The sequence below is a fragment of the Sapajus apella genome, unplaced genomic scaffold (genome assembly GCF_009761245.1).
Source record: "Sapajus apella isolate SASKATOON/1434 unplaced genomic scaffold, GSC_monkey_1.0 scaffold31, whole genome shotgun sequence".
NCBI classification, from domain to species: domain Eukaryota; kingdom Metazoa; phylum Chordata; class Mammalia; order Primates; family Cebidae; genus Sapajus; species Sapajus apella.
The window spans coordinates 847,123-874,353 of record NW_022436971.1 but is presented as its reverse complement, the minus strand read 5'-3'; the positions used below and the strand labels follow the sequence as shown (position 1 = coordinate 874,353).

Sequence of the window (27,231 nt, the reverse complement as noted above, 5' to 3'; positions counted from 1 at the left end):
TGGTGATGGCTGCACAACAGTGTGAATGGACTTCATGCTGCTGAGCTGTACGTTTAAAAACAGCTATGGCAGGTGCAGTGGCTCATGCTTGTAATCCCAGCACTTTGGGAGCCTGAGGCAGGTGGATCATGAGATCAGGAGTTAAAGACCAGCCTGACCAACAGAGAGAAACCCCGTCTCTACTCAAAATACAAAATTAGTGGGGTGTGGTGGTGTATGCCTATAATCCCAGCTACTTGGGAGGCTGAGGCACGAGAATCGCTTGAACCCGGGATGTAGAGTTTGTGGATAGCCGAGATTGCACCATTGCACTCCAGCCTGGGCAACAGAGCGAGACTCATCTCAAAAAACAAAACAAAACAAACAAACAAAAAAGATGAAAATGGCAAATTTTATGTATACTTTACCATAATTAAAAAACAAAAAGTTTTCATACATACACACCACCATTGTCAGAGTTGATCGTACCTTTTGCCAACGGCATGAATCAGACCACATTGATGGCTTTGCGTTAGTCACCTTATTGCTCAGGAGTGTCTATAAAAGGAGATTCAGAAACTGGCATCTACATATTCTTTGGATCTCTGGAAAACTCTTCCAACTAAAATTAAGAATATCATTAAAGTGCTGTTTTTTTTTTTTTTTTCAAGAAAAAATTTAAATAAAATTAAGAGAATGTCTGCTACTGTGTTTTGTGAAAGTGGCTGAGGGGTGATTATCAAAATTGGAGTACCTGTTAGGGGTGGTCTGAGTTAATGGCAAATAGGCTATTCACCTTGGGGAGGGGACAGTATCAAAAAACTAGCCACCATCCTTCTGAGTAACAAAACCAAGGTACCGTGAGAGGTCCATGTGACTGCTGATGGAGAGAGGAGAGCCAGACATACTCCACAGAAGAAAACAAATGTGACTTCCGATGTTGGCTCCAACTCAGCCACAGGGGTTGGCACCTTGAATTGGAGTTTTTTTTTTGTTTTTTTTTTTGAGGCAGTCTCACTCTGTCACCCAGGCTGGAATGCAGTAGCACCTCTTGGCTCACTGCAACCTCCACCTCCTGGGTTCAAGTGATCCTCGTGCCCCAGCCTCCCAAGTAGCTGAGACTCCAGGCAAGCACCACCACGCCCAGCTAATTTTTGTATTTTTGGTAGAGACAGGGTTTCACCATGTTGGCTAGGCTGGTCTTGAACTCCTGAGCTCAAGTGATCTCCCCGCCTTGGCCTTACGAAGTGCTGGGATTCCAGGTGGGATGCACCATGTCCAGCCTGGAGGTTGATTTTTGATCATGCTGCCTCTCACACGGGCAAAGTAGATTGGCCTACTCAGAAGTGAACAGCAACAAGCTTTATTTACTTGATTTTTTTTTTTAAACTAATGCCACATCAGGGAGCCAATCTGTAATAATCACATGTGTACTAGCCCTGAAAGAAATGCACTGGAACACGAACAGTGGTTATTTCAAGGTGAAAGAATCGTGAATGATTTCAATTTTCTTTTAATTTTTTTCTTTGTTCTTTTTTTTTTTTTTAACTGCTCCTTGAGGAGCAGGGCCACCCCATAGGCAGTGTATGAAATGGTTTCAATTTTCTTTTAAAACATATTTTGTATGTTCTACACTTTGTATAGTATTTTTAATTTTTAATTTTTTTCCCTATAACACTGCTCAACAGTGAGCATGTATTTTGAATGACAGAACATAAATATAATTAAAAATGTTCTTTATCACCAGAGGCCTTGTGGATAACTATCTAGACTCTCCTAATTATGTTTCAGAAATGGTTATGTAAGAATGCATGCAGAAACAAATCTATGACAATAGAAATCAGATAGTTGGGCTAGTGGGTTGACTGGAAAGGGGGACTTTGTGAGGGGATTAGAAATGTCCTATCTCTTGTTTGCGGGGTGGTTCCACAAGTGTAAAAGCAGTTGTCCAGACTCAGGGTACTGAACTCTTAAATGTGTGCATCTTGCTGCATGTTAATTATATTGCAGTAAAACAGTAGGAAACCCAGGAAGAGAAGAAAGCATCCGTGCAAACAATCCTAGGGCTGTTTTGCAGTGCTGGCAGCGGGCATACCAGGAGACTACAGTCAAGGGCCTGTGCCAGCCCGCACCAGGGCTCTTAGCAGCAGCCCAAGACTGTCCCCAGCACCCGTGAAAGAGCTCATTGAGAACTGCTGGTCGGGGCTTACATGCTGAGTAGCCTGCAGAGGAAGCTGGCCCGGGAAGTCCGGCCTGTTGGCAGCTGGGAGGCTGATGGTGCTGGCTGGGCAGTGGGTGGAGGCCCATGCAACAGGGCCATCTGGGTATAAGGCTGGCCTTTGGAGCACTGCCATTGGCATTGCTGACTCTCAGGGGACCTTCAATGACAAAACAAAGCCCGACTCTCCTAGGCCTCTGGCACTGTCTCAGCACAATCACAGACATGGCTGATCAGGGCCGGGGATGAAGAATTCATTTTCTTTTTTCTTTTGAGACAAGTCTCACTCTGTCGCCCAGGCTGGAGTGCAGTGGTGCGACCTCGGCTCACTGCAACCTCCGCCTCCCAGGTTCAAGTGATTCTCCTGCCTCAGCCTCCTGAGTAGCTGGGATTACAGGTGCCCGCCACCATGCCTGGCTAGTTTTTTGTTTTTTTTTTTCTTTTTTTTGTATTTTTAGTAGAGACATGTTTCACCATGTTCAGGTTGGTTTTGAACTCCTGACCTCAAGTGATCCACCCACCTTGGCCTCCCAAAGTGCTAGGATTACAGGCATGAACCACCGTGGCCAGCTGAAGGACTGATTTTTTCCATTTCCTCCTTGGGGCTTTTGTGACCTCACAGCCCACAGTAATGTCATTCTCCTAAGAACACAGAGCCTTTAATGGCTTTATTATTCACCTCTTCCTTAATAATGTGCTGGCTTGTGACATCTCTGTACAAGGACCTATACTCCCTGGCTAGGAATGATATATTTTTTTCTAATGACACACTGAAATGAATTAATCTCAATGTGTCCTTTGCAGGTCAGAGGTTAAGTGTGAAGACCCAGCAGTCAGACAGCCCTGGGTTTGAATCCAGCTACCCCGTTTAACAGTTATGTGACTTTGAAAATGTTACTTAACTGCCCTAAGCCTCATTTTCCTCATCTATAAAATGGAGATGATAGACTGCACTTCAGTGCTGTTGGGAGGATTATGTCAAGATGCATTCAAACCTCCTAACAGTTCCTGAGCTATTGTGAGAGCTCCATAGTTGTTAGCTGATGCCGATGTTAATTACAAAGCTTGTAATACATATTTTCCCATCAGCTGATCCTTTTGATGACAGTGTGGCAGTAACAGGGTCACCCTTTCCAGGGGCCTGAGGGTCTGCATTGGAGGAAGGGTTCTCCTCTCCTCATTTAGAGCTTTTCGGGAGCTGTCTCTTTCCAGCTGCGTTCTCATCCATCTGCTCCTTGCTTCTTGCTGTGGGCAGATTCTGCTTGAGGGACTTCCTTCCTGGTGCAGGGGCTCTCAGAAGACCCATGTGTGGTAGATCCGCTTCATTAAAAATGAGTCTTGGCTCTGCTTGGCCTACTGCTTACTTGGCATTTTTAGTAGGGCTCAACCTAGTACTTCTTTTGCATTTTTGCAGAATTCTGGTTCTTGCTTCTGATTCTGTTTTGCATTTCAAAAGTGTTGCTTCTGAAATTTCTCTTTGGCACCGTGACCACCCTGGCCCTGGCTGTACGTTTCAGAGGCTCTGGGCATGGCGCCTGTCTTGCATTCTGGCATCGTGTTCATGCTGCCATGGTCTCTCTGATTATATATTTGGGCATTTGAATGATTGATCTTGGATCCTTAGCTTTTCAGAATCTGTGTCTTAAATCTGTGAGCTCATCTGTATATTTAAAGCGCTTACACTTGATCTCAATCAGTTTGGCTCCATAACAATAAAGCTTCCTCTGTTTCTATATTTGATACTGTGTGTTCATTTAGAAAGCTGAAGGTGAGTAACCCTGCTTTTTATAGGCTGCCTGCTGACCACAATAGGAAACTGGACATATTTTGGGAAAGGGGAAAGCATAAATGTGTTGCAAAGCCCAAATCCTGATTTCTAACACTGTTGTTTTCATGTGATAGATTCTACTTGCTATGATGCAAGCTCTTTGAGAGTAGGAGTTATTTATTGGAATGCTTCTTACCCTCACAGTCCACATGTTTTTTTGTTTGTCTTTGTTTTGAGATGGAGTTTAGCTCTTATTGCCCAGGCTGGAGTGCAGCGGAGCAATCTTGGCTCACTGCAACCTCCGCCTCCCAGGTTCAAGGGATTCTTCTGCCTCAGCCTCCCGAGTAGCTGGGATTACAGGCATGAGCCACCATGTTTGGCTAATTTTTTGTACTTTTAGTCAAGATAGGGTTTCACCATGTTGGCCAGGCTGTTCTCAAACTCCTGACTTCAGGTGATCCTCCCACCTCAGCCTCCCAAAGTGCTGAGATTCTAGGCGTGAGCCACTGCGCCCAGCTCACATGTATTTAAAAAAAATTGAATGCTTCAATGTGCCAAGTGGTAGGTATTCAGATGAATGAATTCCCATGAGGAGCTCAGATCACCTTAAGAAAGCTGTATACAGAAGCATTAGCTTATTTCCCTTTGGTCCCATTTATTGGGATTCCTGGAGCTTAGAAAGTTTACAATGTACTTCCTTCCAAAAATGTAACCGATAGATTCTTTACACTGATACGTAACATTTGTAAAGTGAATACCAATCAAGTTATAAAATACCAACAATAAATTAACAGTAATTTTATCATCAAATCTACAAAACACATTTTAGATTCTAAGGACACAGCCAAAGCCCGGCGTCAGGACCACCTTAGCAGTTCACCCCTAGCCCGGGGTGACTGGTTCCCAAGGACCTGCACTTCTGATGTTGGAAGCAGCCTGCATCCCTCAGTTGTTCCCACATGGTTGTCGGGGTGCACACTGAGGCAGCACATCTGCCCTGATCTATTCAGAGATAAAGCAGCACCACCTTCTGTTGTTACTGTTGTTAAATAAATGATTCCTATAATATTTATTTATTTATTTTGAGACAAAGTCTTGCTCTGTCATCCCAGCTGGAATTCAGTGGCACCATCATACCTCACTGCAGCCTCAACCTCCCTGGCTCAAGTGATCCTCCCACCTCAGCCTCACGAGCAGCTGGGACTACAGGTGTGCATCAGTATACCCAGCTATTTTTTTTTTTTTTTTTGGTAGAGATGAGGTCTCACTGTGTTACCCAGGCTGATCTCAAACTCCTGTGCTCAGCGATCCTCCCACCTTTGCCTCCAAAAATGCTGGGTGTCAGCCACCATGTTCAGCTGATTATGTACTATTTTATAATGCTCTTGAGCCAGCAGTCATTGAAGCTGAGCTTGCACCTTTCCCCCTTTCATAGTCATTATTCACTTCACTCTGTTTGAAATTCCAGTGTTACCTCCCCACTGACAACCTCTCAGAAAGGTCACCAGTGCAGGCCTGAGGGCTGGGCCTATGCCTTCACCTGCTTCTCAGCTATCACTGCTTCTTCCTCTCTCAGCCATTTTTACTTCTTGAAATTCACCTCGCCTAAGGACTCACAATACGCTTTCCCCTTTCCCAAAATATGCCCAGTTTCTTATTGTAGTCTCAGTGCCCCTGGGGTCCCTGTCTTCTTCTGTGATGGTAGCCTCTGCTCTGGGCTGTTCCCAGCCCACCCATGTCACACACTCACCCTATGTAAGCAGGCAGATGCTGGGAGGCTCCTGCTCAGCCCTCTGCCGTCCCCTGCCTCTCAATGTCTCCTCTGGAAACCCCTCACGCATGAAGGGAGGGAGAGCGGCAGATGTAGCCTGTGTTCCACCCACCTCATCTCTGGTCCTCTACTCTGAGCCTAGATGTCACCACTTGGCTATGGGGCAGGTGGACGCCAGTCAGAAGCCTCTGCTTTCTTTCTGACTTCCTTTTGTAACTACTTAGTACCTCACTGCAGGCTGGAGACCAGATATCCCCCCACCTCCCCATGTCACACACTAGCCCAGTGTGATACCCCCAAGTTTATCACACTTCCAGCTGGACACAGAGTTCAAGGCCTTGTCCTGCTCTTCTTCCAAGAAGACACATTCTTAGTGGCTTCCTGGGAGGGTCAGGGCTTGCTCCATCCATTTATCCACTGGAAGTAGATTCCTTACACATTCCAAGAGCACAGTAGAAGGTGATAGTGGCTATTATTTAGTCACAATGACAGTTCTCCCCTCTTGGCCTGGCATTTGAGGGCCATTCACCGTTGGGCCCCTCTCTAACTACCCCAGCTTCCAGTGATACTCTAGATAGATTGGCCAGCTGATGCCTCTAGAACATTCCCTTGTGCTTGGCTCCCCCACACATTTGCTAATGCTATTCCCCTGCCTGGAATGCCTTCCTTTCTTGTCTTTGCCCACAAGTTACTGATACTCCATCTCCATGGGGAGGCATTTAAACCAAAACAACATCTCCACCCTCTGAAGTCCCAGCACACTGACTCTCTGACCTCAGTGACACTTGTGCTTCCTTTCATTATGGCAGCATGCTGTCACTCTAAGGGGACAAGGACTTACGCATTCTATTTTTCACCTTCTACTGTGTCTAATGCACTTGATATATTTTGTGTTGCATGTCATGTGTCCATGAATAAACAAAATGACTTCTAGATCTTCAGTCACCTCCTTTGGTTCAAAATTCCAGCAAGAACAGAGGCAAGCAAGTATAGAAAACAGGTTGTGGGTGTATACGTGTGTGGGTGCATGCTTTAATGCCAAGATTTCAGATGTTTAAACAGACAACTTTTGCTCATCAGATTTTGTATGGAGTTTTATCCTGAAGAGAAAATGGGAAAAATAGTAAAAATTATATTTATTTTAAATTAAATGAGTAATACTTCTGCCATGATGTCAGTGCTGTGTTTCTGCATTGTCCAGTGTGGTAACCATTAGCCACATGTGGCTAGGAAGACATAAAATATGGCTAATTTGCTGGAGGAACTAAATTTTTTTTTTTTAAGATGGAGTCTCTCTCTGTTGCCCAGGCTGGAGTGCACTGGCACAATCTCGGCTCACTGCAACCTCCGACTCCCTGATTCAAGCCATTCTCATGCCTTAGCCTCCTGAGTAGCTGGCATTACAGGCAGCCGCCACCATGCCCAGCTAATTATTTTTTTTATTTTTGGTAGAGATGGGGTTTTTACCATGTTGGCCAGGATGGTCTCAATCTCCTGACCTTGTGAACTGCCCACCTTGGCCTCCCAAAGTGCTGGGAATACAGGTGTAAGCCACCATGCCCGGCCATTTTTAAATTTTATTTAAGTCACCACAAGTGACTAGTGGCTACCATATGGAGTGCTGCAGTGTAAGTCGCTCCTGACCCCCTCCTTCCCTAGGTCCCCCAGCTCTACTGGGTAGCCAGTGTTAACACTGTGCTGTGTATCTTTACACATCTTTCTTTTGCATGACAGCATATTCACATGCATATCTATACACACACCCCGTTTGTTTGGGCTGTGAGGGTGCACACAAACAGAATCATACCATAGGTGTTCTACAGCCTCCTTTTTAATTAACTATATGTTTTGGAGCTGTCTGGGGTGGTGCTCACAGTGCTGCTTCACTCATTTCATCTGCAGCCATTGCATGGCTGTTCCCTGGCTTGTTTAGCCAACGCTTTATTTTCTTTTTTAATATTAAACATTTTTTTCTTTTGAAAAAATGGAGATGGGGATCCCGCCATGTTGCTCAGGCTGGTCTCAAACTCCTTGGCTTAAGTGATCCGCCTGCCTTGGCCTCCCAAAGTGCTGGGATTACAGGTGTGAGCCACTGCACCTGGCCTATCCAATCCTCTATTGATGAACATTGTAGGTTGTTTCCAAACAAAGACACCAGATCCATCACTTACCTGCTTCCCTGTGCATATGAGCAGGTGCAGATACCCAGACATGGGCTTTCTGAGCCAAGGGGAGGGGATGGGTCCATATTTCTCCTGTGCTGCTCTCACCCCTGGTTCTCCTGGACTGTGTGTGCAGGGTCAGGGCTGATGTGGGTGTGAGCTGTGAGCCTGAGCTGCTGCTGGGGATCCATTATTTATTTAGCTTTTTTTTTTTTTTTTTTTTTTTGGGACGGAGTTTCGCTCTTATTACCCAGGCTGGAGTGCAATGGCGCGATCTCAGCTCACCGCAACCTCCGCCCCCTGGGTTCAGGCAATTCTCCTGCCTCAGCCTCCTGAGTAGCCGGGATTACAGGCACGCGCCACCATGCCCAGCTAATTTTTTGTATTTTTTAGTAGAGACGGGGTTTCACCGTGTTGACCAGGATGGTCTCGATCTCTTGACCTCGTGATCCACCCGCCTCGGCCTCCCAAAGTGCTGGGATTACAGGCTTGAGCCACCGCGCCCGGCCTATTTAGCTTTTTTAAGGAAGCTGACAGCCGTGTCCTACTCTGATCTCTGTTTCCACTCCCTACACTGAGAAGCTGAAACTTAGATTTGATCAAACAGGCTGTGATGAGCCCTAAAAATACTGAGACATTAATCACAATTTGAAGCTGACAGACACAGACAGCAGGCATCTGCAAGCTGAGTCAAACGCAGGCTTGAGGAAGATCGGGAAGGCTCCACGCCTCGTTTTCTAAGTTAGATTTCTCAAGCCTTGTTTATTATGCTCAGCCTGGGGCATAGCATAAGATAGTTGTGTTTAAGGGCCTATGTGTTTGCTAGCATTTGAATATTAGGTGTTGAGTAATTAATAAAACGAATATTCACCATATCATCTGTACTGGAGTCACTTTCTTTCTTTTTCTTTTTTTTTTTTGAGACAGTCTCACTCTGCCACCCAGGCTGGAGTACAGTGGTGAGATCTCGGCTCACTGCAACCTCCGCCTCCCGGATTCAAGTGATTCTCCTGCCTCAGCCTTAACACCACACCCAGCTAATTTTTGTATTTTTAATAGAGACAGGGTTTCACCATGTTGGCCAGGCTGGTCTTGAACTCCTGACCTCAGGTGATCTGCCCTCAGCCTCCCAAAGTGCTGGCATTACAGGCATGAGCCACTGGAGTCACTTTCTGAATAAGCAAAGGAGGCCAGGCCTTGGGCATAGCAGGAAAGCCAGGGTCAGTTAAAACAAGATGAGAAGCCATCACTTGTCTCTAGTGGTCATGATGTGTCTTGCCTGATGCTTTTTTCCCCTTCTTCCTAATTTCAAACCATGCTAAAATAAAGATTATGAAAGATTCCACACTAATGCAGGCCAGGCAGGCCCCAAAGTGAGGCTTAGTCTGCCAGGGTTCTTGGCTTTGCCTAGGAAGGAATTCAAGGGCGAGCTAGTGATAGAGTAGAAGAAAGCAGCTTTATTGAAGCAGCAGCATTACAGCTCCAGTGGTGTTCCAACTCCGTAACTTCTCCTGAAGGGCAGGGCTACCGCAGGAGCTGGGCTAGGGCACATGCAATGTGCTGAGGGTAGCAGCTCAGGGCAGTTTTGCAGCCATAGTTATGTCTACTTTTAATTATATGCAGATTAAGGGGCAGTTTATGCAAAAATCTCTAGGGAAGGGGTAGTAACTTTTGATTCATCAGGTCATTGCCATGGAAAGGGGCAGTGACACCTGGCTGTTGCTATGGCAACAAACTGACATGGCACACTGGTGGGTGTGGTTTATGAAAAGCTGCTTCTGCCCTGTTTTAGCTAGCCCTCAGTTTGGTCCGGTGTTCAAGCCCAACCTCCAGAGTTGAGTCCCATCTCCTACCTCATTACACAATGTTTTCCCTGTGATTATTGGGGGCTTCTGATGATTTTGTTAATTAATCTATTTATTTTGAGACAGAGTCTTGCTCTGTTCACCAGGCCTGACTGCAGTGGTGCAATCTTGGCTCACTGCAACCTCCACCTCCCGGGTTCAAGCAATTCTCCTGCCTCAGGCTCCTGAGTAGCTGGGATTATAGATGCGCACCACCATGCCCAGCTTATATTTGTATTTTTAGTGGAGATGGGGTTTCACCCTGTTGGCCGGGCTGGTTTTGAACTCCTGACCTCAAGAGATCCACCTGCTTCGGCCTCCCAAAGTGCTGGGATTACAGGTGTGACCCACTGCATCCGGCCAGCTTCTGATGATTTTAAAATTCAACTCTGGAGGAGCTAGTGATGGCTGATAAGGAAATGAAGGAGGAAAGCAGTGAGCAGCACCTGACATCCTTTCCATTTGAAACGTCCCTCTAGCAGCCAGGAGTGGGAGATATTTGGCAGGAATGGGCCACTGTCAATGAGGAGCTGAGGAAGGGAGAAAGGCGGGGTGGAAGTGGGAAAAGATAGAGGGTGCAGCCGCTTGGAGGGACAGAGTCTGCTAATCTGAGCAGCTGTGAAGGCACACACACAACATCGGGAGGGTGACGATATCCATTTGGATTAATGCAGAGATCCACGCGGTGTTAATGGAAATGAAAACAAAGGAGAAAATTTGCTGTCATTTAATATTCCACAGACCAAGCTCTTTTCTTTTCTTCTTCTTCTTTTTTTTTTTTTTTTTTCTGAGACAGAGTCTCCCTCTGTGCCCAGGCTGAAGTACAGTGGCGTGATGTTGGCTCACTGCAACCTCCACTTCCTGGGTTCAAGCCATTCTCCTGCCTCAGCCTCCAGAGTAGCTGGGATTACAGGTGCCGACCACCATGCCTGGCTACTTTTTGTATTTTTAGTAGAGATGGGGTTTCACCATGTTGGCCAGGCTGTTCTCGAACTCCTGACCTTGCCTTCTGCCCGCCTTGGCTTTCCAAAGTGCTGGGATTACAGGTGTGAGCCACCGCGCCCAGCCAGCCAACCTCGCTTCTTTTCTGCACATCCCCTGTCCTAATGTAATCATAACGTTCATAGTTTGGGCCCTACTGTGGATACAGTTGCGTATACGCCTTTCTCATTAAATGCTCTAGCTTAGGAATTTTTCCATGTGGTTGCCTAAATTATGTCTGTTTGTCGCCAAAATTATTTTGTTGTCTTCCAAATTATGTTATGGAGGTTTGCACTTACTTAATCGATGCTTTCAGCCTGCTGGCTAAGCGCCACTCAGAGTTCCTTTGTTTACAAACATCCTGGTGATATGTGTCCTGTAGCTGTGATTAGCAGGCGGAAGAGAAATAGATGGTGGTTCTGGAAGGCTCCCGCCTGTTGCTTTCCCCCTGAGTTTTCATCAGCTTTTCAGTGTATCTGTTTTACCGGGCAATCTTCAGACTCTGCCCCCAGTTCCTCTTGTTTCTTGTGGCTGGTCTCAAACCTCGCACGTCACCATGGTGGTGTGGTTTTATTGGTGCCAGCCTTCCTTAGTGGTGGGATGAGTTTCTAATCCAGTTTGCATTGCCAGTGTGGCTACTGCAGCTTCAGCAGGGACGGGGTCCCCACTTTCGTCACTAGTTCCAGTCTCTCAGCTTCTCCCTCTGGGTGGTGGCAGCGGTGGACGTGGGTGGCTGTTACTCAGTGCTTGGGCCATCTGGCCCTTTCTTTCTGTTCTCTTTCCCCACCACCCTGGCTCCGGCCCTTATTTTCTTTACTTATCTTTATTTCTTTTGAGACAAAGTTTTGCTCTGACATCCAGGCTGGAATGCAGTGGTGTGATCTCAGCTCACTGCAACCTCCACCTCCTGGGTTCAAGTGATCCTCCCACCACAGCCTCCTGAATAGCTGAAATTATAGGTGCATGCCACCATGCTGGGCTAATTTTTTGCATTTTTTGTAGGGACAGGGTTTCACTATGTTGCCTGGGCTGGTCTTGAACTCCTGGGCCTAAGTGATCCTCCCACCTCAGCCTCCCAAAATGCTAGGATTACAGACATGAGTCACCACACCCAGCATCCTTATTTTCTTATGCCTTGACTTCTGCTTCTTCTCTAGATGATCTCTCTTCTTCTGAGCTCTCTAAATTCAAATTCAACCATAGCCAGACCCGTGGCTACCCTTCCTAATACATCATTCTCATCTTCCCATACGTCCTCTTCAGAAAGCCTGCCGACAGCTCCCCTCAGCTGCAGAATGCCGCGGAGTTCCTCACCTGAGCAGTCAGGGCTCCCTGGAGCTTTGGGACCCAGGCGACTGCTGCTTGGAATGTCCTGCCCAGCTACTCTCAGTCATTTCTTGTTCCTGAAGGGACAATTGAAATTCTTGAGTCTTAAAAATACTTTTGACTCCATTTCTGGAAATCCAGCCTAAGGAAATAATCCAGAAAGTGGAAAAAGCTGTGATGTCTACACGCTCTTTCCAGCATTGTTTTAAATAGCATGAAAGTGTAAACAAGATACAAGTCGAACAATATGGAAAGGATTTGGTGCGTTATTGTGGCTCTTCCTGCTGGAATTTACAGCATACATTCAAGATGATAATTATGATGACAATTCAACACCAGGATCAACACTTATGAAATAGAAGTAAAAGGACCAGGGAGCTGCCAGTTATGGAGCCCAGTGTGTGTGCCACCTCACACTCGGTGTTTTGCTCACCTCCCACATACAAGGAAACCCTCAGAGGGTGTGTGGCACACCTGCCTGAGGTCACATAACTCATGGCCCCAATTTGCTGAATTATAAGGCCTGCTCTCTCTATGCTATAAAATACAAAACTGTGTATTTTTTTTTTTTTTTTTTTTGAGACAGAGTCTTGCTCTGTCACCCAGGCTGGGAGGCAGTGGCATGATCTCAGCTCACTGTAGCCTCCATCCATCTCCTGGGTTCAAGCGATTCCCCTGCCTCAGCCTCCTGAGTAGCTGGGACTAGAGGTGCGCGCCATCACACCAGGCTAATTTTTTTGTGTTTTAGCAGAGACAGGGTTTCACTATGACTGGGATGGTCTCAATCTCCTGACCTTGTGATTTGCCCGCCTTGGCCTCCCAAAGTGCTGGAATTACAGGCATGAGCCACCGCGCCCAGCCCAAAACTGTGTATATTATTTAAGCTATTTAATATATATTTATTTTTGAGACAGAGTCTTGCTGTATTACCCAGGCTGGAATGCAGTGGTGCAATCTCGGCTCACTGCAACCTCTACTTTCCAGGTTTAAGTGATCCTCCTACCTCAGCCTCCCAAGTAGCTGGGACTACAGGTGCGCACCACTATGCCTGGCTAATTTTTGTATTTTTTGTAGAGATGGAGTTTCGCCATGTTTCCCAGGCTGGTCTCAAACTCCTGAGCTCAAGTGATCCACCTGCCTTGGCCTCCCAAAGTGTTGGGATTATTGGCATGAGCCACCGCACCCAGCCCACTATGTAATGATTCTGTGGAATGCCTGCTGTGCACTGAGAGCTGGGTGCTAGGTGCTTGCAAGGAGCTCCCAGGCAAGCTTAGGCTCTGAGGCCACATCCACATGTGCCCCTTTGCTCAACAGTTTCTCTTGCCAGGACCCCCCCTTTTTCTCTTGTTCTCCTGTTAGGCTCTGCCTCAAGTCTTCCTCCCCTGTAAAGGAACCAACCAGGCTGAGGAGCACACACCCTCCTTTGAGCTTCTGCAACACATAAAACTTTCCATGAGAAACGTCGTTTCCCCCAAGCCACTTATACTTTATCAATTGTGCCTTTTCTCTCCAACTAGACTGTAAGAGCCCCCAAACCAGCCCTGTGTCTTGGCAGTGTCTGATATCTCCAGGTAGCCCTTGGCACAGTGAGAGGACCCATAATAGATACTCAATATATGAGTTAGCAAATCTTATTCTCCCTTTAGTTGTGACCAACCTGGTATGGGGCTGGTTGGTCACTCTAGCTGGTAGCAGGAGAGGCTCTGGCATGATGCTGACACGCTCTTGTGCCTCCATGGCCCATCAGGTTCCTGAGCCAGAGTCCTCTGCCAGTTACTACCTCTACTCAAAGGAAGCATCTTTGGACAGGCACAGTGGCTCACACTTGTAATCCCAGCTCTTTGGAAGGCTGAGGCAAGTGGATCACTTGAGGTCAGGAATCCGAGACCAGCCTGGCCAACATGGGAAACCCCGTCTCTACTAAAAATACAAAAATTAGCCCTGCATGGTGGCACATGCCTGTAATCCCAGCTACTAGAGAGGCTGAGGCAGGAGAATTGCTTGAACCCAGGAGGCGGAGGTTGCAGTGAGCCGAGATTGCACCATTGCACTTTTGCTCTGAAGAACAGAGCAAGACTCCATCTCAAAAAAAAAAGGAAGTATCTTTGCCTTCACTAGCCACCAACTTTTTTTTTTTTTTTTTTTTTTGAGACAAAGTCTTGCTGTGTTGCCCAGGCTAGAGTACTATGGTGTGATCCCAGCTCACTGCAACCTCCGCCTACCAGGTTCCAGTGATTCTTCTGCCTCAGCCTTCTGAGTAGCTGGGACTACAAATGCATGCACCACTTCAGGCTTATTTTTGTATTTTTAGTAGAGATGGGATTTTACCATGTTGGCCAGTCTTGTCTCTAACTCCTGACCTCAAGTGATCCACCTGTCTCCACCTCCTAAAGTGCTGGGATTACAGACATGAGCCACCACACCTGACCTATCTGCCAACTTTTTAAAAAGTTTTTATTTTGAAATATGGATTCATGGGGAGTTGCAAAGAAATGCACAGAGAGGTCCTGCTAGGATTATAGGCATGCTACCATGCCCCACCTATCTGCCAACTTTTTAAAAACTTTTTATTTTGAAATATGGATTCATGGGCAGTTGCAAAGAAATGCACGGAGAGGTCCTGTGTACCCTTCACCCAGCCTCCCCCAGTGTGAACCTCCTGCATAACTATAGTCCATTATCAACACCAGGAACTTGATGGTGGTGCAATCCACAGAGCCAGTTCAGATTTCACCAGTTACACATGACTTTTCAAGACGAATCCATCCTGGAAATTGTCCTTTTCTACTCGAGCGCATTTTCTTCATATCCCCATCTGGCATATTTACTCAGTTGAAATCCCTCCCAGCTCTGAAGTCACAGGGCCGCCCTGGCTCTGTTCCTGACTCTCTTCCTCACTTCCTGTGTGATCATGGGAAAATTAACTAACCTCTGTGAGCCCTGGTTTTCTCTTCTGAAGACTGACAATACTAACCTCATGGGATTTTTTTTTAACATAAAGTGCTCGAGTTAGGCAGTTAAAATAATAGACACTCAGGAAATGTCTATTTTCTTTTCACCCTTTCTGACATGGAAAACCCTCTTTCTCACAAAACAATGGAATCCTTCTCTTTTAAATAATGTTCAAAATCAGTCTCCTCTGACACCTTCCCATCCCATCTCTAGTTTCCTCAGCAACCCTGTGCTGTGTGTGTGTAACAGTTAATTTGTATGATCCTGATTATATGTTCCATGTTCTTGATGAATGTATTTTCAATTCTATTTTTTTTACCTACCAACAATACAAGGTATTTGCAGGCAGAGACCTCAGTTATTTAATTTTACAAGTCAACATATTAGATAAGAGCCTAGGTTTAGTCCCATCTATAAAACAAGGAAAACTATCAACCTTATAGGCTTTTCGTAAAGATTAAATGAAAGGATGCAGGCTGGGCATGGTGGCTCATGCCTGTAATCCCAGCACTTTGGGAGGTCAAGGCAGGCAGATCACAAGGTCAAGAGATCAAGACCATCCTGGCCAACATGGTGAAACTCCATCTATTAAAAATACAAAAACTAGCTGGACATAGTGGTTTGCACCTGTTGTCCTAGCTACTCAGGAGTCTGAGGCAGGAGAATCGCTTGAACCCGGGAGGCAGAGGTTGCCGTGAGCCGAGATCGCGTCACTGCACTCCAGCCTGGGACAGAGCAAGACTCTGTCTCCAAAAAAAAAAAAAAAAAAAGAAAGAAAGAAAGAAAGAAAAGAAAAAAAAAGAATGCATAATGCCTGGAACAGGCAAGCTCAAAACGCATTAGCTGTTGTTGATGATCATGATGACGCCCTTTCACTTGTGTTTCCTCATGGAGCTTTGTCCTTGGGTCTCACTCTGCCACTCAGGCTAGAGTGGAGTGGAGTGCATCACGGCTCATTGTAGCCTTGACCTCCAAGTCTCAAGTGGTCCTCCCACCTCAGCCTCCCAAGTAGCTGGGACTACAGGCATGCGCCACCATGCTTGGCTGATTTTATTTTCATTTTTATGGTTGAGGTCTCACTATATTCCCCTGGCTGGTCTCAAACTCCTTGGCTCAAGTGATCCTCCCACCTCAGCCTCCCAGAGTGTTGGGATTACAGGTGTAAGCCACCATGCCTGACCTTGGATTTAAATATCTTAATAGCAATTGGTGTTTCACATCCAAGCATGAAATAAAGATAAAGGACATTAAGGGCTATTCTTGCTCCATCATTCCATTTTATTCTACCCTGCCTTTTTTCTCCAAAGTTGGGAAAAAGATTTTTATAATAATTATCATAGTAATACTCGTGATGATGATCAACGCTAGCAATTACTGAGTACTTACTGTGTGCCAGAAATAGTTCTAAGAACTTCACTGTGTTAGCTCATCTGGTCTTTACCACAACCCTATTAAGTAGATTCCCTTCCTCCCATTTTGCAGATAAGTAGACCAAGGCACACAAGATTGTACAGCTTGCCAAAGCTGAAACAGGGTTTGAAACCAGGCTTTCTATTTCCCCAAAATAGCTGGGATAAAATTTTCTTGCTGTTAGTGGTCCCAAGAGACAGAGAACGGAAAAACATTCTGTTTATTTTCATCTCTTCTTTGCTTGAAGAGCATATCGAAGCCCAAGGAAGCCTGTAGTTAGTGAAGAATTGAAGCTCTGACATTAAATCAATTGGACATGTTTCTCTCTTTTTAAATCCCCATCCTCAATTAAGGTGGCAATCAGATCAACCAAGATTGCCCGGAAAGGGGCGAGCCTCTCAGAAGCTCCAGAGCTCCGAAAGGTCAGGCCACTGACAGCTCCTGGTTTGTCTGTTACTTCAGGCAAGTCTCAGTCACACTGTCTCCCCAGGGAGAATTCAGCTGCTGTTTAATTCTACTCCCAGTAAGATCTGTTTGGAAACTCAAACTCTGCTTCCTTCCCCAAATTCATTTTCATCAGCATTTCCTCTTGACCTCTTCAATCCTGAATCTTTCCCAGACAAGATATAGGTCCTGGCCCCTGCAGATGTGCCTCTCTGCTGCATACCAGCCCTGCAGCCACATGTGAGGTTTGATTTCCTTATCACCAATAAAACAAAACCAGGCTCTGCCTGTCTGTCTGATTCCAGGCTTTAATTACCAAAGGCAAATTGCTGTGTCACTTGGAATAATGAGAAATTGGAAACAACAGAGAATGATTAAATAAATCAGGATCCAGTCAAAAGATGAAATAATAAAAGTAGCCATTAAAATGAAGTTTTGAAAGATTTTCTTTTTTTTTAAGATGGAGTCTTGCTCTATCACCCAGGTTGGAGGGCAGTAGCCCTATCTCAGCTCACTGCAACCTCCAACTCCCAAGTTGAAGTGATTCTCTTGCCTCAGCCTCCTGAGTAGCTGGGATTACAGGCGCTTGCTACCACACTCAGCTATTTTTTGTATTTTTAGTAGAGGTGGGATTTCACCATCTGGACCAGGCTGGTTTGGAACTCCTGGTCTCAGATTATCTGCCCGTCTCAGCCTCCCAAAGTGCTGGGATTACAGGTGTGAGCCACCATGCTAGGCCGAAAATTTTTCAGTAAAAGTAAGTGCTCACAGTATAAGAAGAAATTTGGTTTTAACACTATCCTGTAGGATCCCAATTTTATGCATATAAATTTTAAAATATACATAAACATGGAAACAAAAAGTAGAACAAATACACTGAAATTCTAATAGTTATCTCTGAATTATGTGATTCTGAGTGATGTTCATATCTTTTTTTCCCGTTTTATAAATTCATACCCATAAGCATCTATTCCTTTTAAATTCAGAAGCAAGGAAAAGGGGAAAAGAAAAGAGAGTCTTTTTGTTTTTCTTGAGATTATTGCCACTGGAGGGTTGTTGATTTTTTTGTTTCATGGACTCACCAGTCCTTACCAGCTCTCTCCACCCCTAGTGAGGCAGCTCACATCTCACCTCTTCCAGGAAGCCTTCCTGGGTTCATTAAACTCAGATTTCTTCAGTTTTATGGACTCCTTAGTCTCATTGTGACATATCATCGACCTTAGATGTGTGCGGCTCTTGTGTCCCAACTACAGAGTAAGTTCCTCGATGGCAGAATCTGTCTATTTTAAACTTCCTTCTCTTCCCCATGCCACCCAGCAAGTGCCTGCGAACTGCTGGAGTCCATTGATGTCAGTGAACACCAGTGCCTCGTGGGAGACACTTGAATCAGACACACCTCTCTGAACTTTGTTCCATTTCCTTCAATTCATTTGAAGGGGGTGTCCATGCCATTGGTCGTGGGTCAGATTTTATTGTAAATTGTTTAAAAAGAATTCCATTTGCTTTGGTAGGAATGATCAAGTCCAGCCCTTGTCTTTACAAGCAGATTATAAAGCTGAGAAAATAAATACGAACTCTTTTGAGCAAAAAGGCATTTTTCTTGGTGAATGGGGATAAGGGAGTTGATGTTTATAAGAAGGAGAGGAAAGGCCAGGAGGGGAGGTGACTTCCCCGGGTCTCACACTGATCAAAGGCAGGTGAAGTCACACATCATGCCAGCTTTCCTCCAGCCCTGCTGGGCTCAGGATACTGTATTGAGGTCAGAAGAAAATGAGACCTAGGAATTAACAGTTTATCTTGGGAGAAGAAAAGATGAGTCACTGAAATAACTTCGCCTGAACAAGCAGTGGGAGAAGATTACATAAGGTGATACAGTGCGAAGGATGCAGAAAAGTCGAGCTGCCAGAGAGCACACTCCGCCGCGGGTCGGAGAGGGTTGTTAAGGAAGGCTTCCCGGGAGCTCAGCAGGTGTCAGGATCCACCAGGTGTCAGGTCTGTGGCGCTGACTCTCTTGTCCCTTCAACGTCTCCAGCTTGTGGCCAGTCCCCATCACCCAAACATCCTGTCACTCACAGCTACGGGGCTGCATGGCTCCCTAGTCTGCCACTCTTCCGACCTCCCAGCCTGTCTCACTGTGGCCTCTGGCTGCTGGAAATAGAGCGTTCCAGGAGGCAGAGCATGGGTGAGAGGACCACCTACAGTGGAGGAAGGACTTGAAGATGAAGCAACTGCCCCCACCTCTACTGAGGTATCCCTTGTGAAATCCTAAGTGGAAGGGTTGACATTTTATGCGACTCAGGCCATGCTACCTGCTGGACCATGAAGCAAACTAAATTAAATATTATTTGCCTTAGAGATACATATAGAATGAATTGAAGTGAAGAGACACTGGCCAGGTGGCTGGGACTGGGTGACAGGTGTTAAGGAGGCTTCCAGCAAGGTGGCTGTGGCAAAAGAGAGCACAAGATGAACTTGGGAAATTGCTAGAGATGTATGTTTGGGAAAGTGATGGGAGGATTAGGGGAGTTTCATGGCAGAGAAGCACATGCTGTGTGGCCTTGGGCAGGGCAGTTAACCTCTCTGATCCTGCCTCTTTATCTTAAAATGAGAATAATAGTATCTATTTTATGGAGTTGTTACAAGTCTTTTATGAAATATTTGTAAAGTGCTTGTCCTAGTGCTTAGTACAGAGCTGGGGGTAACCCTTGGAGTTTTTAAAAAAATATTTATTTTATTTGTAGGACCCTTATCAATGAAGAACTTTGTATCCAACAATAATAAACAGACATATTGCAAGTTACATTTTGTAGGAGAAGCAAATAAGACTGGCTGTGACAAAAGACATTAGATACCTGTATTGTAGGTTCTTTATACAAACAGTCCGTTCCATTAATAGTAGAGCTAAATGCAAACCAAATGCTTTTAAAAGTTTGTATGCCTACATGGCAGTTACAATCTCCACACACTAAAAAGAACAAGAACAATAACACAGAACACACTATTCTTAGTGAATATAACACAGAACACAGTATTCTTAGTGAGTATAGCACATTTAACACCTTCAGCATCCTCTGGGTTTTCAGATCATATTGGCAACTGAAATTTCACATCCACATGTGCTTGTTTGGCTAAGGTCACTATTTCAGAGAGCTTTCTGACCATTCTAGCAGCTTCCTCCAAGTCATCACAAGCAAGAATTTTAAGCCCACTGTCCACTCTCAGTGCCTTAGCATCATCAACTTGTATACCTTGTACCCTGTACCGCAACAGGTATTTTAATTTCCACATCTTTTACTGCCACAACTATAACCTGTGCAATAGCATCACAGTGCATGACTCCTCCAGAAGTGTTGACCAGAGTAGCCAGTACCTTTTTTTCTGAAGCGATAAGCTTAAATGCTTCTGTTACTTGATGGACTGTAGCACCACCACCAACATAAGGAAGTTGGCTGGAGTTCCTCCATGAAGTTTTATTTATATCCATTGTGGCCATGGCCAAACTAGCACCATGTACTAGACAGTCTGCAGTTCCTTCGAGGCCAATGTAGTTGAGATCTGCCTTAGCAGCATCTTTGTCACTTTCATCTTCCTGGATTCAGTCCTGTAGAGTAAGGATTTTCTTTTGGCGATAGGCTGAATTAGAGTCAAAATTGATCTTTGCATCCAGCACAGCACAGCTCCATCTGAATCTTCCACCACTGGATTTATTTCTTATCATGGTTGCATCATATTTCAGAAAAAGGCTGTAAAGCTTGACCATGTTTTCTGCTGCAGAATTGGCAATATTAGGTGAAAATCCCATCTTCTGTTCAAACCAGAGAGCTTGTTCCTTTTTGATGCCTTCTACAATATCAACAGTTCTTTAATTGCATCAGGAGTCTCAGCAGCAACATCTGCAATGTTGACACCACCATGTGAACTCCCTATTAATACAGGACCTTGAAATGACCTTCCCATTGTTATTGCAAAGTAGTGTTGTCTCCTGGGGTATTTTCACTCCAATGCTTGATAGCATATTCTGCCCTTTTCTCCCATTTGTTTGGTAAACAACTTTTTCCCAATCATTTGTGAGGAAATAGCTTTTGCTTCTTCTGGAGAGAAAATTATCTTCACTCCTCCTTTGAGGCCACTTTCTTTCTTTCTTTCTTTTTTTTTTTGAGATGGAGTCTCACTTTTGTTGCCTCAGGCTGGAGTGCAATGGTGCGATCTCGGCTCGTTACAACCTCTGCCTCCCAGATTCTAGCGATTCTCCTGGCTCAATCTCCTGAGTAGCTGGGATTACAGGTGTGTACCACCGCACCTGGCCAATTTTTGTATTTTTAGTAGAGACGAGGTTTCTCCATGTTGGTCAGGTTGGTCTTGAACTCTTGACCTCAGATGATCCGCCCACCTCGGCCTCCCAAAGTGCTGGGATTACAAGCAGGAGCCACCGCACCCAGCCAAGGCCACTTTCAAATGTTTCTTTTCCTCTACCATCAGCTAAAACCTGCGCCGTTATCTCAACGTCTTTCGAACCTGCTTCTTGCTACTTGTGAGTCCCAGAGAACTTGCCAGCAGTACTCATAGTTACAGTTTATCCTGCACATACTATTTCTTTCTGCTGTACCTACGTTTTTGGCAATTGCATAAGCTTCATCTGGTGACTTTGCCACATATCCTTTGGGAATGGAGACACCAGCTTCTTGCAGTAATTCCACGCTCATGTATTCAGGTAGTGAGAGATTTCTTTCCTGTTGCTGCTGTACTCAGAGCCCATGGTTATTCAACAATCCAGAACTTCCTAGAGCCTGAGCATCGGCCTGCAGGGCTGTCCAGAGCAGGTGGCTCCAAAGGGTGGCGGCGTCCAACAGTCGGCTGTAGAACAGGGAGGCTGTCATTTCTGAGTCAGACCTGTCCCCTCGGTGCTGTCTGCAGCCGTACAGGCCCCTGGAACATTTTTAGATATTAAAATCAGCATGAGGGAGACTAGAACGGCAATGAAGGAGAGGAAATAATTCAAAGGAACTAACGTATCTCAGTGGGCCTTGCAGGTAATGCTGGGTTACTAGTGGGGAGTTTGGGGGAAGGGGCCTCGATTTTGAAAAGCATGATATAGTTAGTGTTTGAGTCTTTGTTTCAGTCCACCAATCGCCCTGAGTGGGGGACAGCTCTGATCAAGGGGACAGCTCAGTCAAGCAAACAAGACCAGCAAGCAGGTCAAAGGAGAAACAGGGCTGCACCGCCTTGGGGTCGCGGGGACCCAGATGTTGCTGGTGGCCGAGGTGAGGGGTCCTGTGTCCTCTGTCACGAGGCTGCCAGCAGCTGCAGGATCTGTTATCACATGTTGGACAGGCAAGGAGCTGGCGGCACTTCTCACCCTGGCTGTGTGCCAGAATTGTGGTGGAGCGTTTTAAACACCTCTGGGCCCTCTTCACAGCACAGAGGTCATTCTGATGAGCAGCCAGGATTGCGGCCACAAGCCAACCCAGGAGCCAGCCAAGGGGATTGAGGGAATGAGGACAAAGCAGGCAAGAGGACTTGGGCTGACAGGAGGAACCCTGACCCAGGCTTCCTGCCGCCCAGCATGTCTGCCCTGGAGAGAGATGGGTCCCAGTGAGCCGGGCCTCAGGAGCTACAGGTGTTGGCAGCCCTAGAAGGTGGGCTGGGCGCCACGTTCAGGAACAGGAGCCAACCGTTCTTTAGCAGGAAGTTTCCCTGAAGTCCCTCTGGAAGCACTGTCTTGCAAGCACTGGAGATCCTTTGCTAAGTGCCTCATAAACTTTGAGTTACTGACTGAAATCACTGACCTTGAAATTCATGCTGGCTTTTCTGCTCAATCACACCGTCATCCCTTCATGCAACAAATCTGTGGGTTGGACCCTACCCCAGCCATGGGACACAGTGGGGACAAACGGACAAAGGTCCTACACTTGAGGAGCTTACCTTAAAGTGGGGAGCTGGAGTGTAGACATGGATGAAATGTGTCCATTGGCAAAAAGCACTATGAAAAGGAATAAATCAGGACAGAAAAAGTGGAATGCTGGTCAGGGAAGCTCTTTCCAGCCAGGTGACATTTGGGCAGAGACCTTAGGGATATGAGAGTGGGAGCCCAGAGGACATGGGGAAGAACATTCTGGATCAGGAATGAGCCATCGAGCGAGGTCTCACCATTCTTATGGTTTTAAGGGAAGAAGCTGCTGAAATCATGTCAGTGAACATTTGGTTGATTCCTAGTGATTTGACCTTTCAGTGGCAGTGCAGCTACATACCAGGGAATTGGCCATCTCACGTTTCCCTCGCTTCCTTAAAATAGGTATAAAAATATCAGGTAAGACAGCTCCTAGTGACAGAAGAGAATCCTTCATAAATTTACCTTCGGCTACTGTGGTTGGATCTGCCAGACACCATCCCCAGAGAGTCAAAGAAGACCCTGGTGGAAAGTGCTTCTGTCTTAGAAATAAAATGGCTCAGAATTAAATGATTCTTTTATGGATATAGAGTTGTGAGCTAAACTCTACAATTTGTATGTATGAATACTGATATTAAAAATAAATATCATAAGATTAAAGAAATATATTAAAACATATTAATCTCTCGTTACAACGAACTTTCAGTTTCTTTTTAATGTCTGTTAATTGTTTCTTTCCTAGCTAGGTTTTGTGGCTACTTAGAATTCACCACTGTTGGGTTGGAAGCTTTCTAGAGGTGCTTGTGGGTTCCTAGCACCCCTAAGCTGCTTTGGGACCCAGAGTCTGGGCGCTCCTGACCAAAGTCCCCCCAGCTCTTCTCTCAGAGACAAGAACTGGGAATCTCCTGCTGTCAGCTTTGATTACCTACCCAGGAAGTGTGGAGGATTGCACAGGGCCAGACAGTTAAGAAATGGGAAGAGCTAGGATTTCATCCTAAGGCTGTCTTACCTGTGAGCCCAAATTCTTAACCACCGTGCTCTGGTGGCCCATTTCTTCCCTGGTTTTGTATTTCAGAACATGGCCTCTGAAAGGAAAGTTTTGGGGTTCAAATTCTAGTCTGCCATTTATTAGTGGTGTGGCTCTAGGCAGGTAACTTAACTGCTTAATGCCTCCATTTTCTCATCTGTAAAATGGGGATAAAAATAGTACCTATGCCATGGGTTTGTGAACCCCGAAAATCTGAGACAGTTCTCAGTTAATTTATTTTTAATTTAATTTTTTTTGAGGAGCCTCACTCTGTTGCCTAGGCTGGAGTGCAGTGGTGCAACCTCTGCCTCTCAGATTCAAGCAATTCTTGTGCCTCCGCCTCTCAAATAGCTGGGATTACAGGCACAGGCTACCACGCTTAGCTAATTTTTAGTAGAGATGGGGTTTCATCATGTTGGCTAGGCTGGTCTCGAACTCCTGAGCTCAAGTGATCCACCTGCCTTGACCTCTCAAAATGTTGGGATTACAGGCGTGAGCCACCATGCCCGGCCAGTCTCAGTTAATTTAGAAAGTTTATTTTGCCAGGCTGAGGTCGGGCCTGTGACACAGCCTCAGGAGGTCCTGAGGACATGTGCCCAAGGTGGTGAGGGCATAGCTTGGTTTTCTACATTTTAGGGAGACGTGAGACATCGATCAGTATGCGGAAGATGTACACTGGTTCAGTCCGGAAAGGCGGGACAACTCAACATGAGGAGAGGGCTTCCAGGCCACAGGTAGATAAAAGAGAAATGGTTGTACTTTTTTTTGAATTTCTGATTAGCCTCTTCAAATGAGGCAATGGGCTATACATTTATCTCAGTGGGCAGAGGAGCGACTTTGAATAGCATGGGAGCCAGGTTTGCCCTCAGCAGTTCCCAGCTTGATTTTTCTCTTTAGCTTAGTGATTTGAGGGGCCCCCAAGATTTATTTTCCTTTCACTGGTTATTGTAAGGATTACAAAAGTTGGTGCTTATGAAGTATTTTAGAGCTGTGGCTGGCTCAGGAGGAATAAGGCACCTACTGACTTTTTCATGCTGTGAACCCTACCCCTGTCTTCTTGCACCTCTCTTCTGGGAAGCCTTCCCCAACTATCAGAACTCAAGATAATTTCTCTCTTTTTAGATTCTATGGCAAATGATCTGGGATTTCCATCGCAAAACTGTAACTTAGGGAAAATCTCTTATTATATTGATAAGGAAACTTATCAAGTCTCAAAAGTCAAATGACAGAATTGGGCCTGGACCTCAAAAGTCAAATGGCAGAAGCAGGACTTAAACACCAATATTTTTTAAATTAAAATTATGACTGTTTCCAAGGTGCTGTATTCCTTCCTATTTCCCACTTTCTTTCTTTCTTTTTTTTTTTTTTTTTTTTTTTTTTTTTTGAGACAGAGTCTCGCTCTGTTGCCAGGCTGAAATGCAGTGGTGCAATCCTGGCTCACCGCAACATCTGCCTCCTGAGTTCAAGCAATTTTCTGCCCAGCCACCATGCCTGGCTAATTTTTTGTATTTTAGTAGAGACAGGCTTCACCATTTTGGCCAGGATGGTCTCAATCTCCTGATCTGGTGATCCACCTGCCTTGGCCTCCCAAAGTGCTGGGATTACAGGCGTGAGCCACTGCACTCAGCCTTTTCCCACTTGTTTGTTTTTAAAGTAGGTAATAAATGTCTTGATAAGAAGCATAATAAAAATATTCATCACAGTGATGATATTGATTGATTGATTGATTGAGAGGGAGTCTTCCTCTGTTGCCTAGGCTGGAGTGTAGTGGCATCATCTCGGCTCACTGCAACCTCCACCTCCCAGGATCAAGTAATTCTCCTGCCTCAGTCTCCTGAGTAGCTGGGATTACATGTGCATGCCACTGCACCTGGCTAATTTTTGTATTTTTAGTAGAGACAAGGTTTCCCCATGTTGGCCAGGCTGAATACTCCTGACCTCAAGTGATTAGCCTGCCTCAGCCTCCCAAAGTGCTGGGATTACAGGCGTGAGCCACCCCGCCTGGCCAAAATGGGGGTGCTAGTGGCTGTTGACTTTTCAGTATATGTTAATTTGTGCTATGAATCTGGTATAAGAGGATTTGGTATGCCTGGCTTCGTATATTTATTTGTCCATGGAGCCTTTTTCTGGGAAATGCTTGTTAGCATCACACAGCTAGTGTTTCCTGGAACACAGTTTGGGGACTGTGGCTCTGCTCTCCAGAGCATCTGCTCTCCTATCCCATGTCCTTTTTTTTCTTTTTAAGGCTGTTTTTTAGAGCATACACTATGTAGATTTTTCAGATTGGCTTCTTTCCCTTAGTAATACACATTAAGTTTCCTCCATCTCTTTTCATGGCCTGGTAGCTCATTTCTTTTTAGTGCTGGATAATATTCCATTGTCTGGATGTACCACAGTTTATCCATTCACCTACTGCAGGACATCTTGGTTGCTTCCAAGTTTTGGCAATTGTAAATAAAGCTGCAGTAAACATCCACATGCAGGTTTTTGTGTAGACATAGTTTTCATTTCCTTTGGGTAAATACCAAGGAGTGTGATTGCTGGATCGTATGGTAAGAGTATATTTAATTTTGTAAGAAGCTGCCAAACTGTCTTCCAAAGCGGCTGTACCAGTTTGCATTCCCACCAGCAATGAATGAGGATTCCCGCTGCTCCACATCCCTGCCAGCATGTGCCGTTGTCAGTGTTCTGGATCTGGGCCATTCTAATAGGTGTAGAGTGGTGTCTCGTTGTTTTAATTTACATTTCCTGGATGACATATGATGTAGAGCATCTTTTCATATGCTTATTTTCCATCTGCAGGTGCAGTGTCTGTTAAGGTTTCCGGCCCTTTATTTGTTTATTTTTTTTATTTATTTATTTTTTTGAGACAGAGTCTCGCTCTGGAGTGCAGTGGGGTGATCTTGGGTCACTGCATCCCCCACTTCTGTGTTCAAGCAATTCTCCTACCACAGCCTCCCAAGTAGCTGGGATTACAAGCATGCGCTACCACACCTGACTAATTTTTGTATTTTTAGTAGAGACAGAGTTTTGCCATGTTGGCCAGGCTGGTCTCGAACTTCTGACCTCAAGTGATCAGCTTCCCTTGGCCTCCGAAAGTGCTGGGATTACAGGCCTGAGCCACTCCGTCTGGCCCCATTTTTAATTGGATTATTTTCTTTTATTGTTTAGTTTTAAGTGTTTGTATTAGTCCATTCTTATGCCATTAATGAAGACATACCTGAGCCTGGGTAATTTATAAAGGAAAGAGCTTTGATTGACTCACAGTTCAGCATGGCTGGGGAGGCCTCAGAAAACTTACAGTTATGGCAGAAGGGGAAACAAACACGTCCTTTTTCACATGGCGGCAGTGAGAGTGCAGAGTGAAGTGGGGAAAAGCCCCTCATAAAACCATCAGACTTTGTGAGAACTCACTATCACAAGAACAGCATGAGGGTAACCGTCCCCATGATTAAATTACCT

General features: G+C 45.5%; 1 protein-coding gene and 1 pseudogene across 1 annotated transcript in view; one reads left to right on the top strand and one right to left on the bottom strand.

Annotated features, from left to right (window-relative positions):
* Nucleotides 1-27,231, top strand: part of EFR3B (EFR3 homolog B) — a 113,630-nt gene that overhangs the window by 15,514 nt on the left and 70,885 nt on the right. The gene's annotated exons all lie outside the window — the stretch shown is intronic.
* On the bottom strand, nt 19,888-21,738 carry LOC116561942 (annotated as a pseudogene).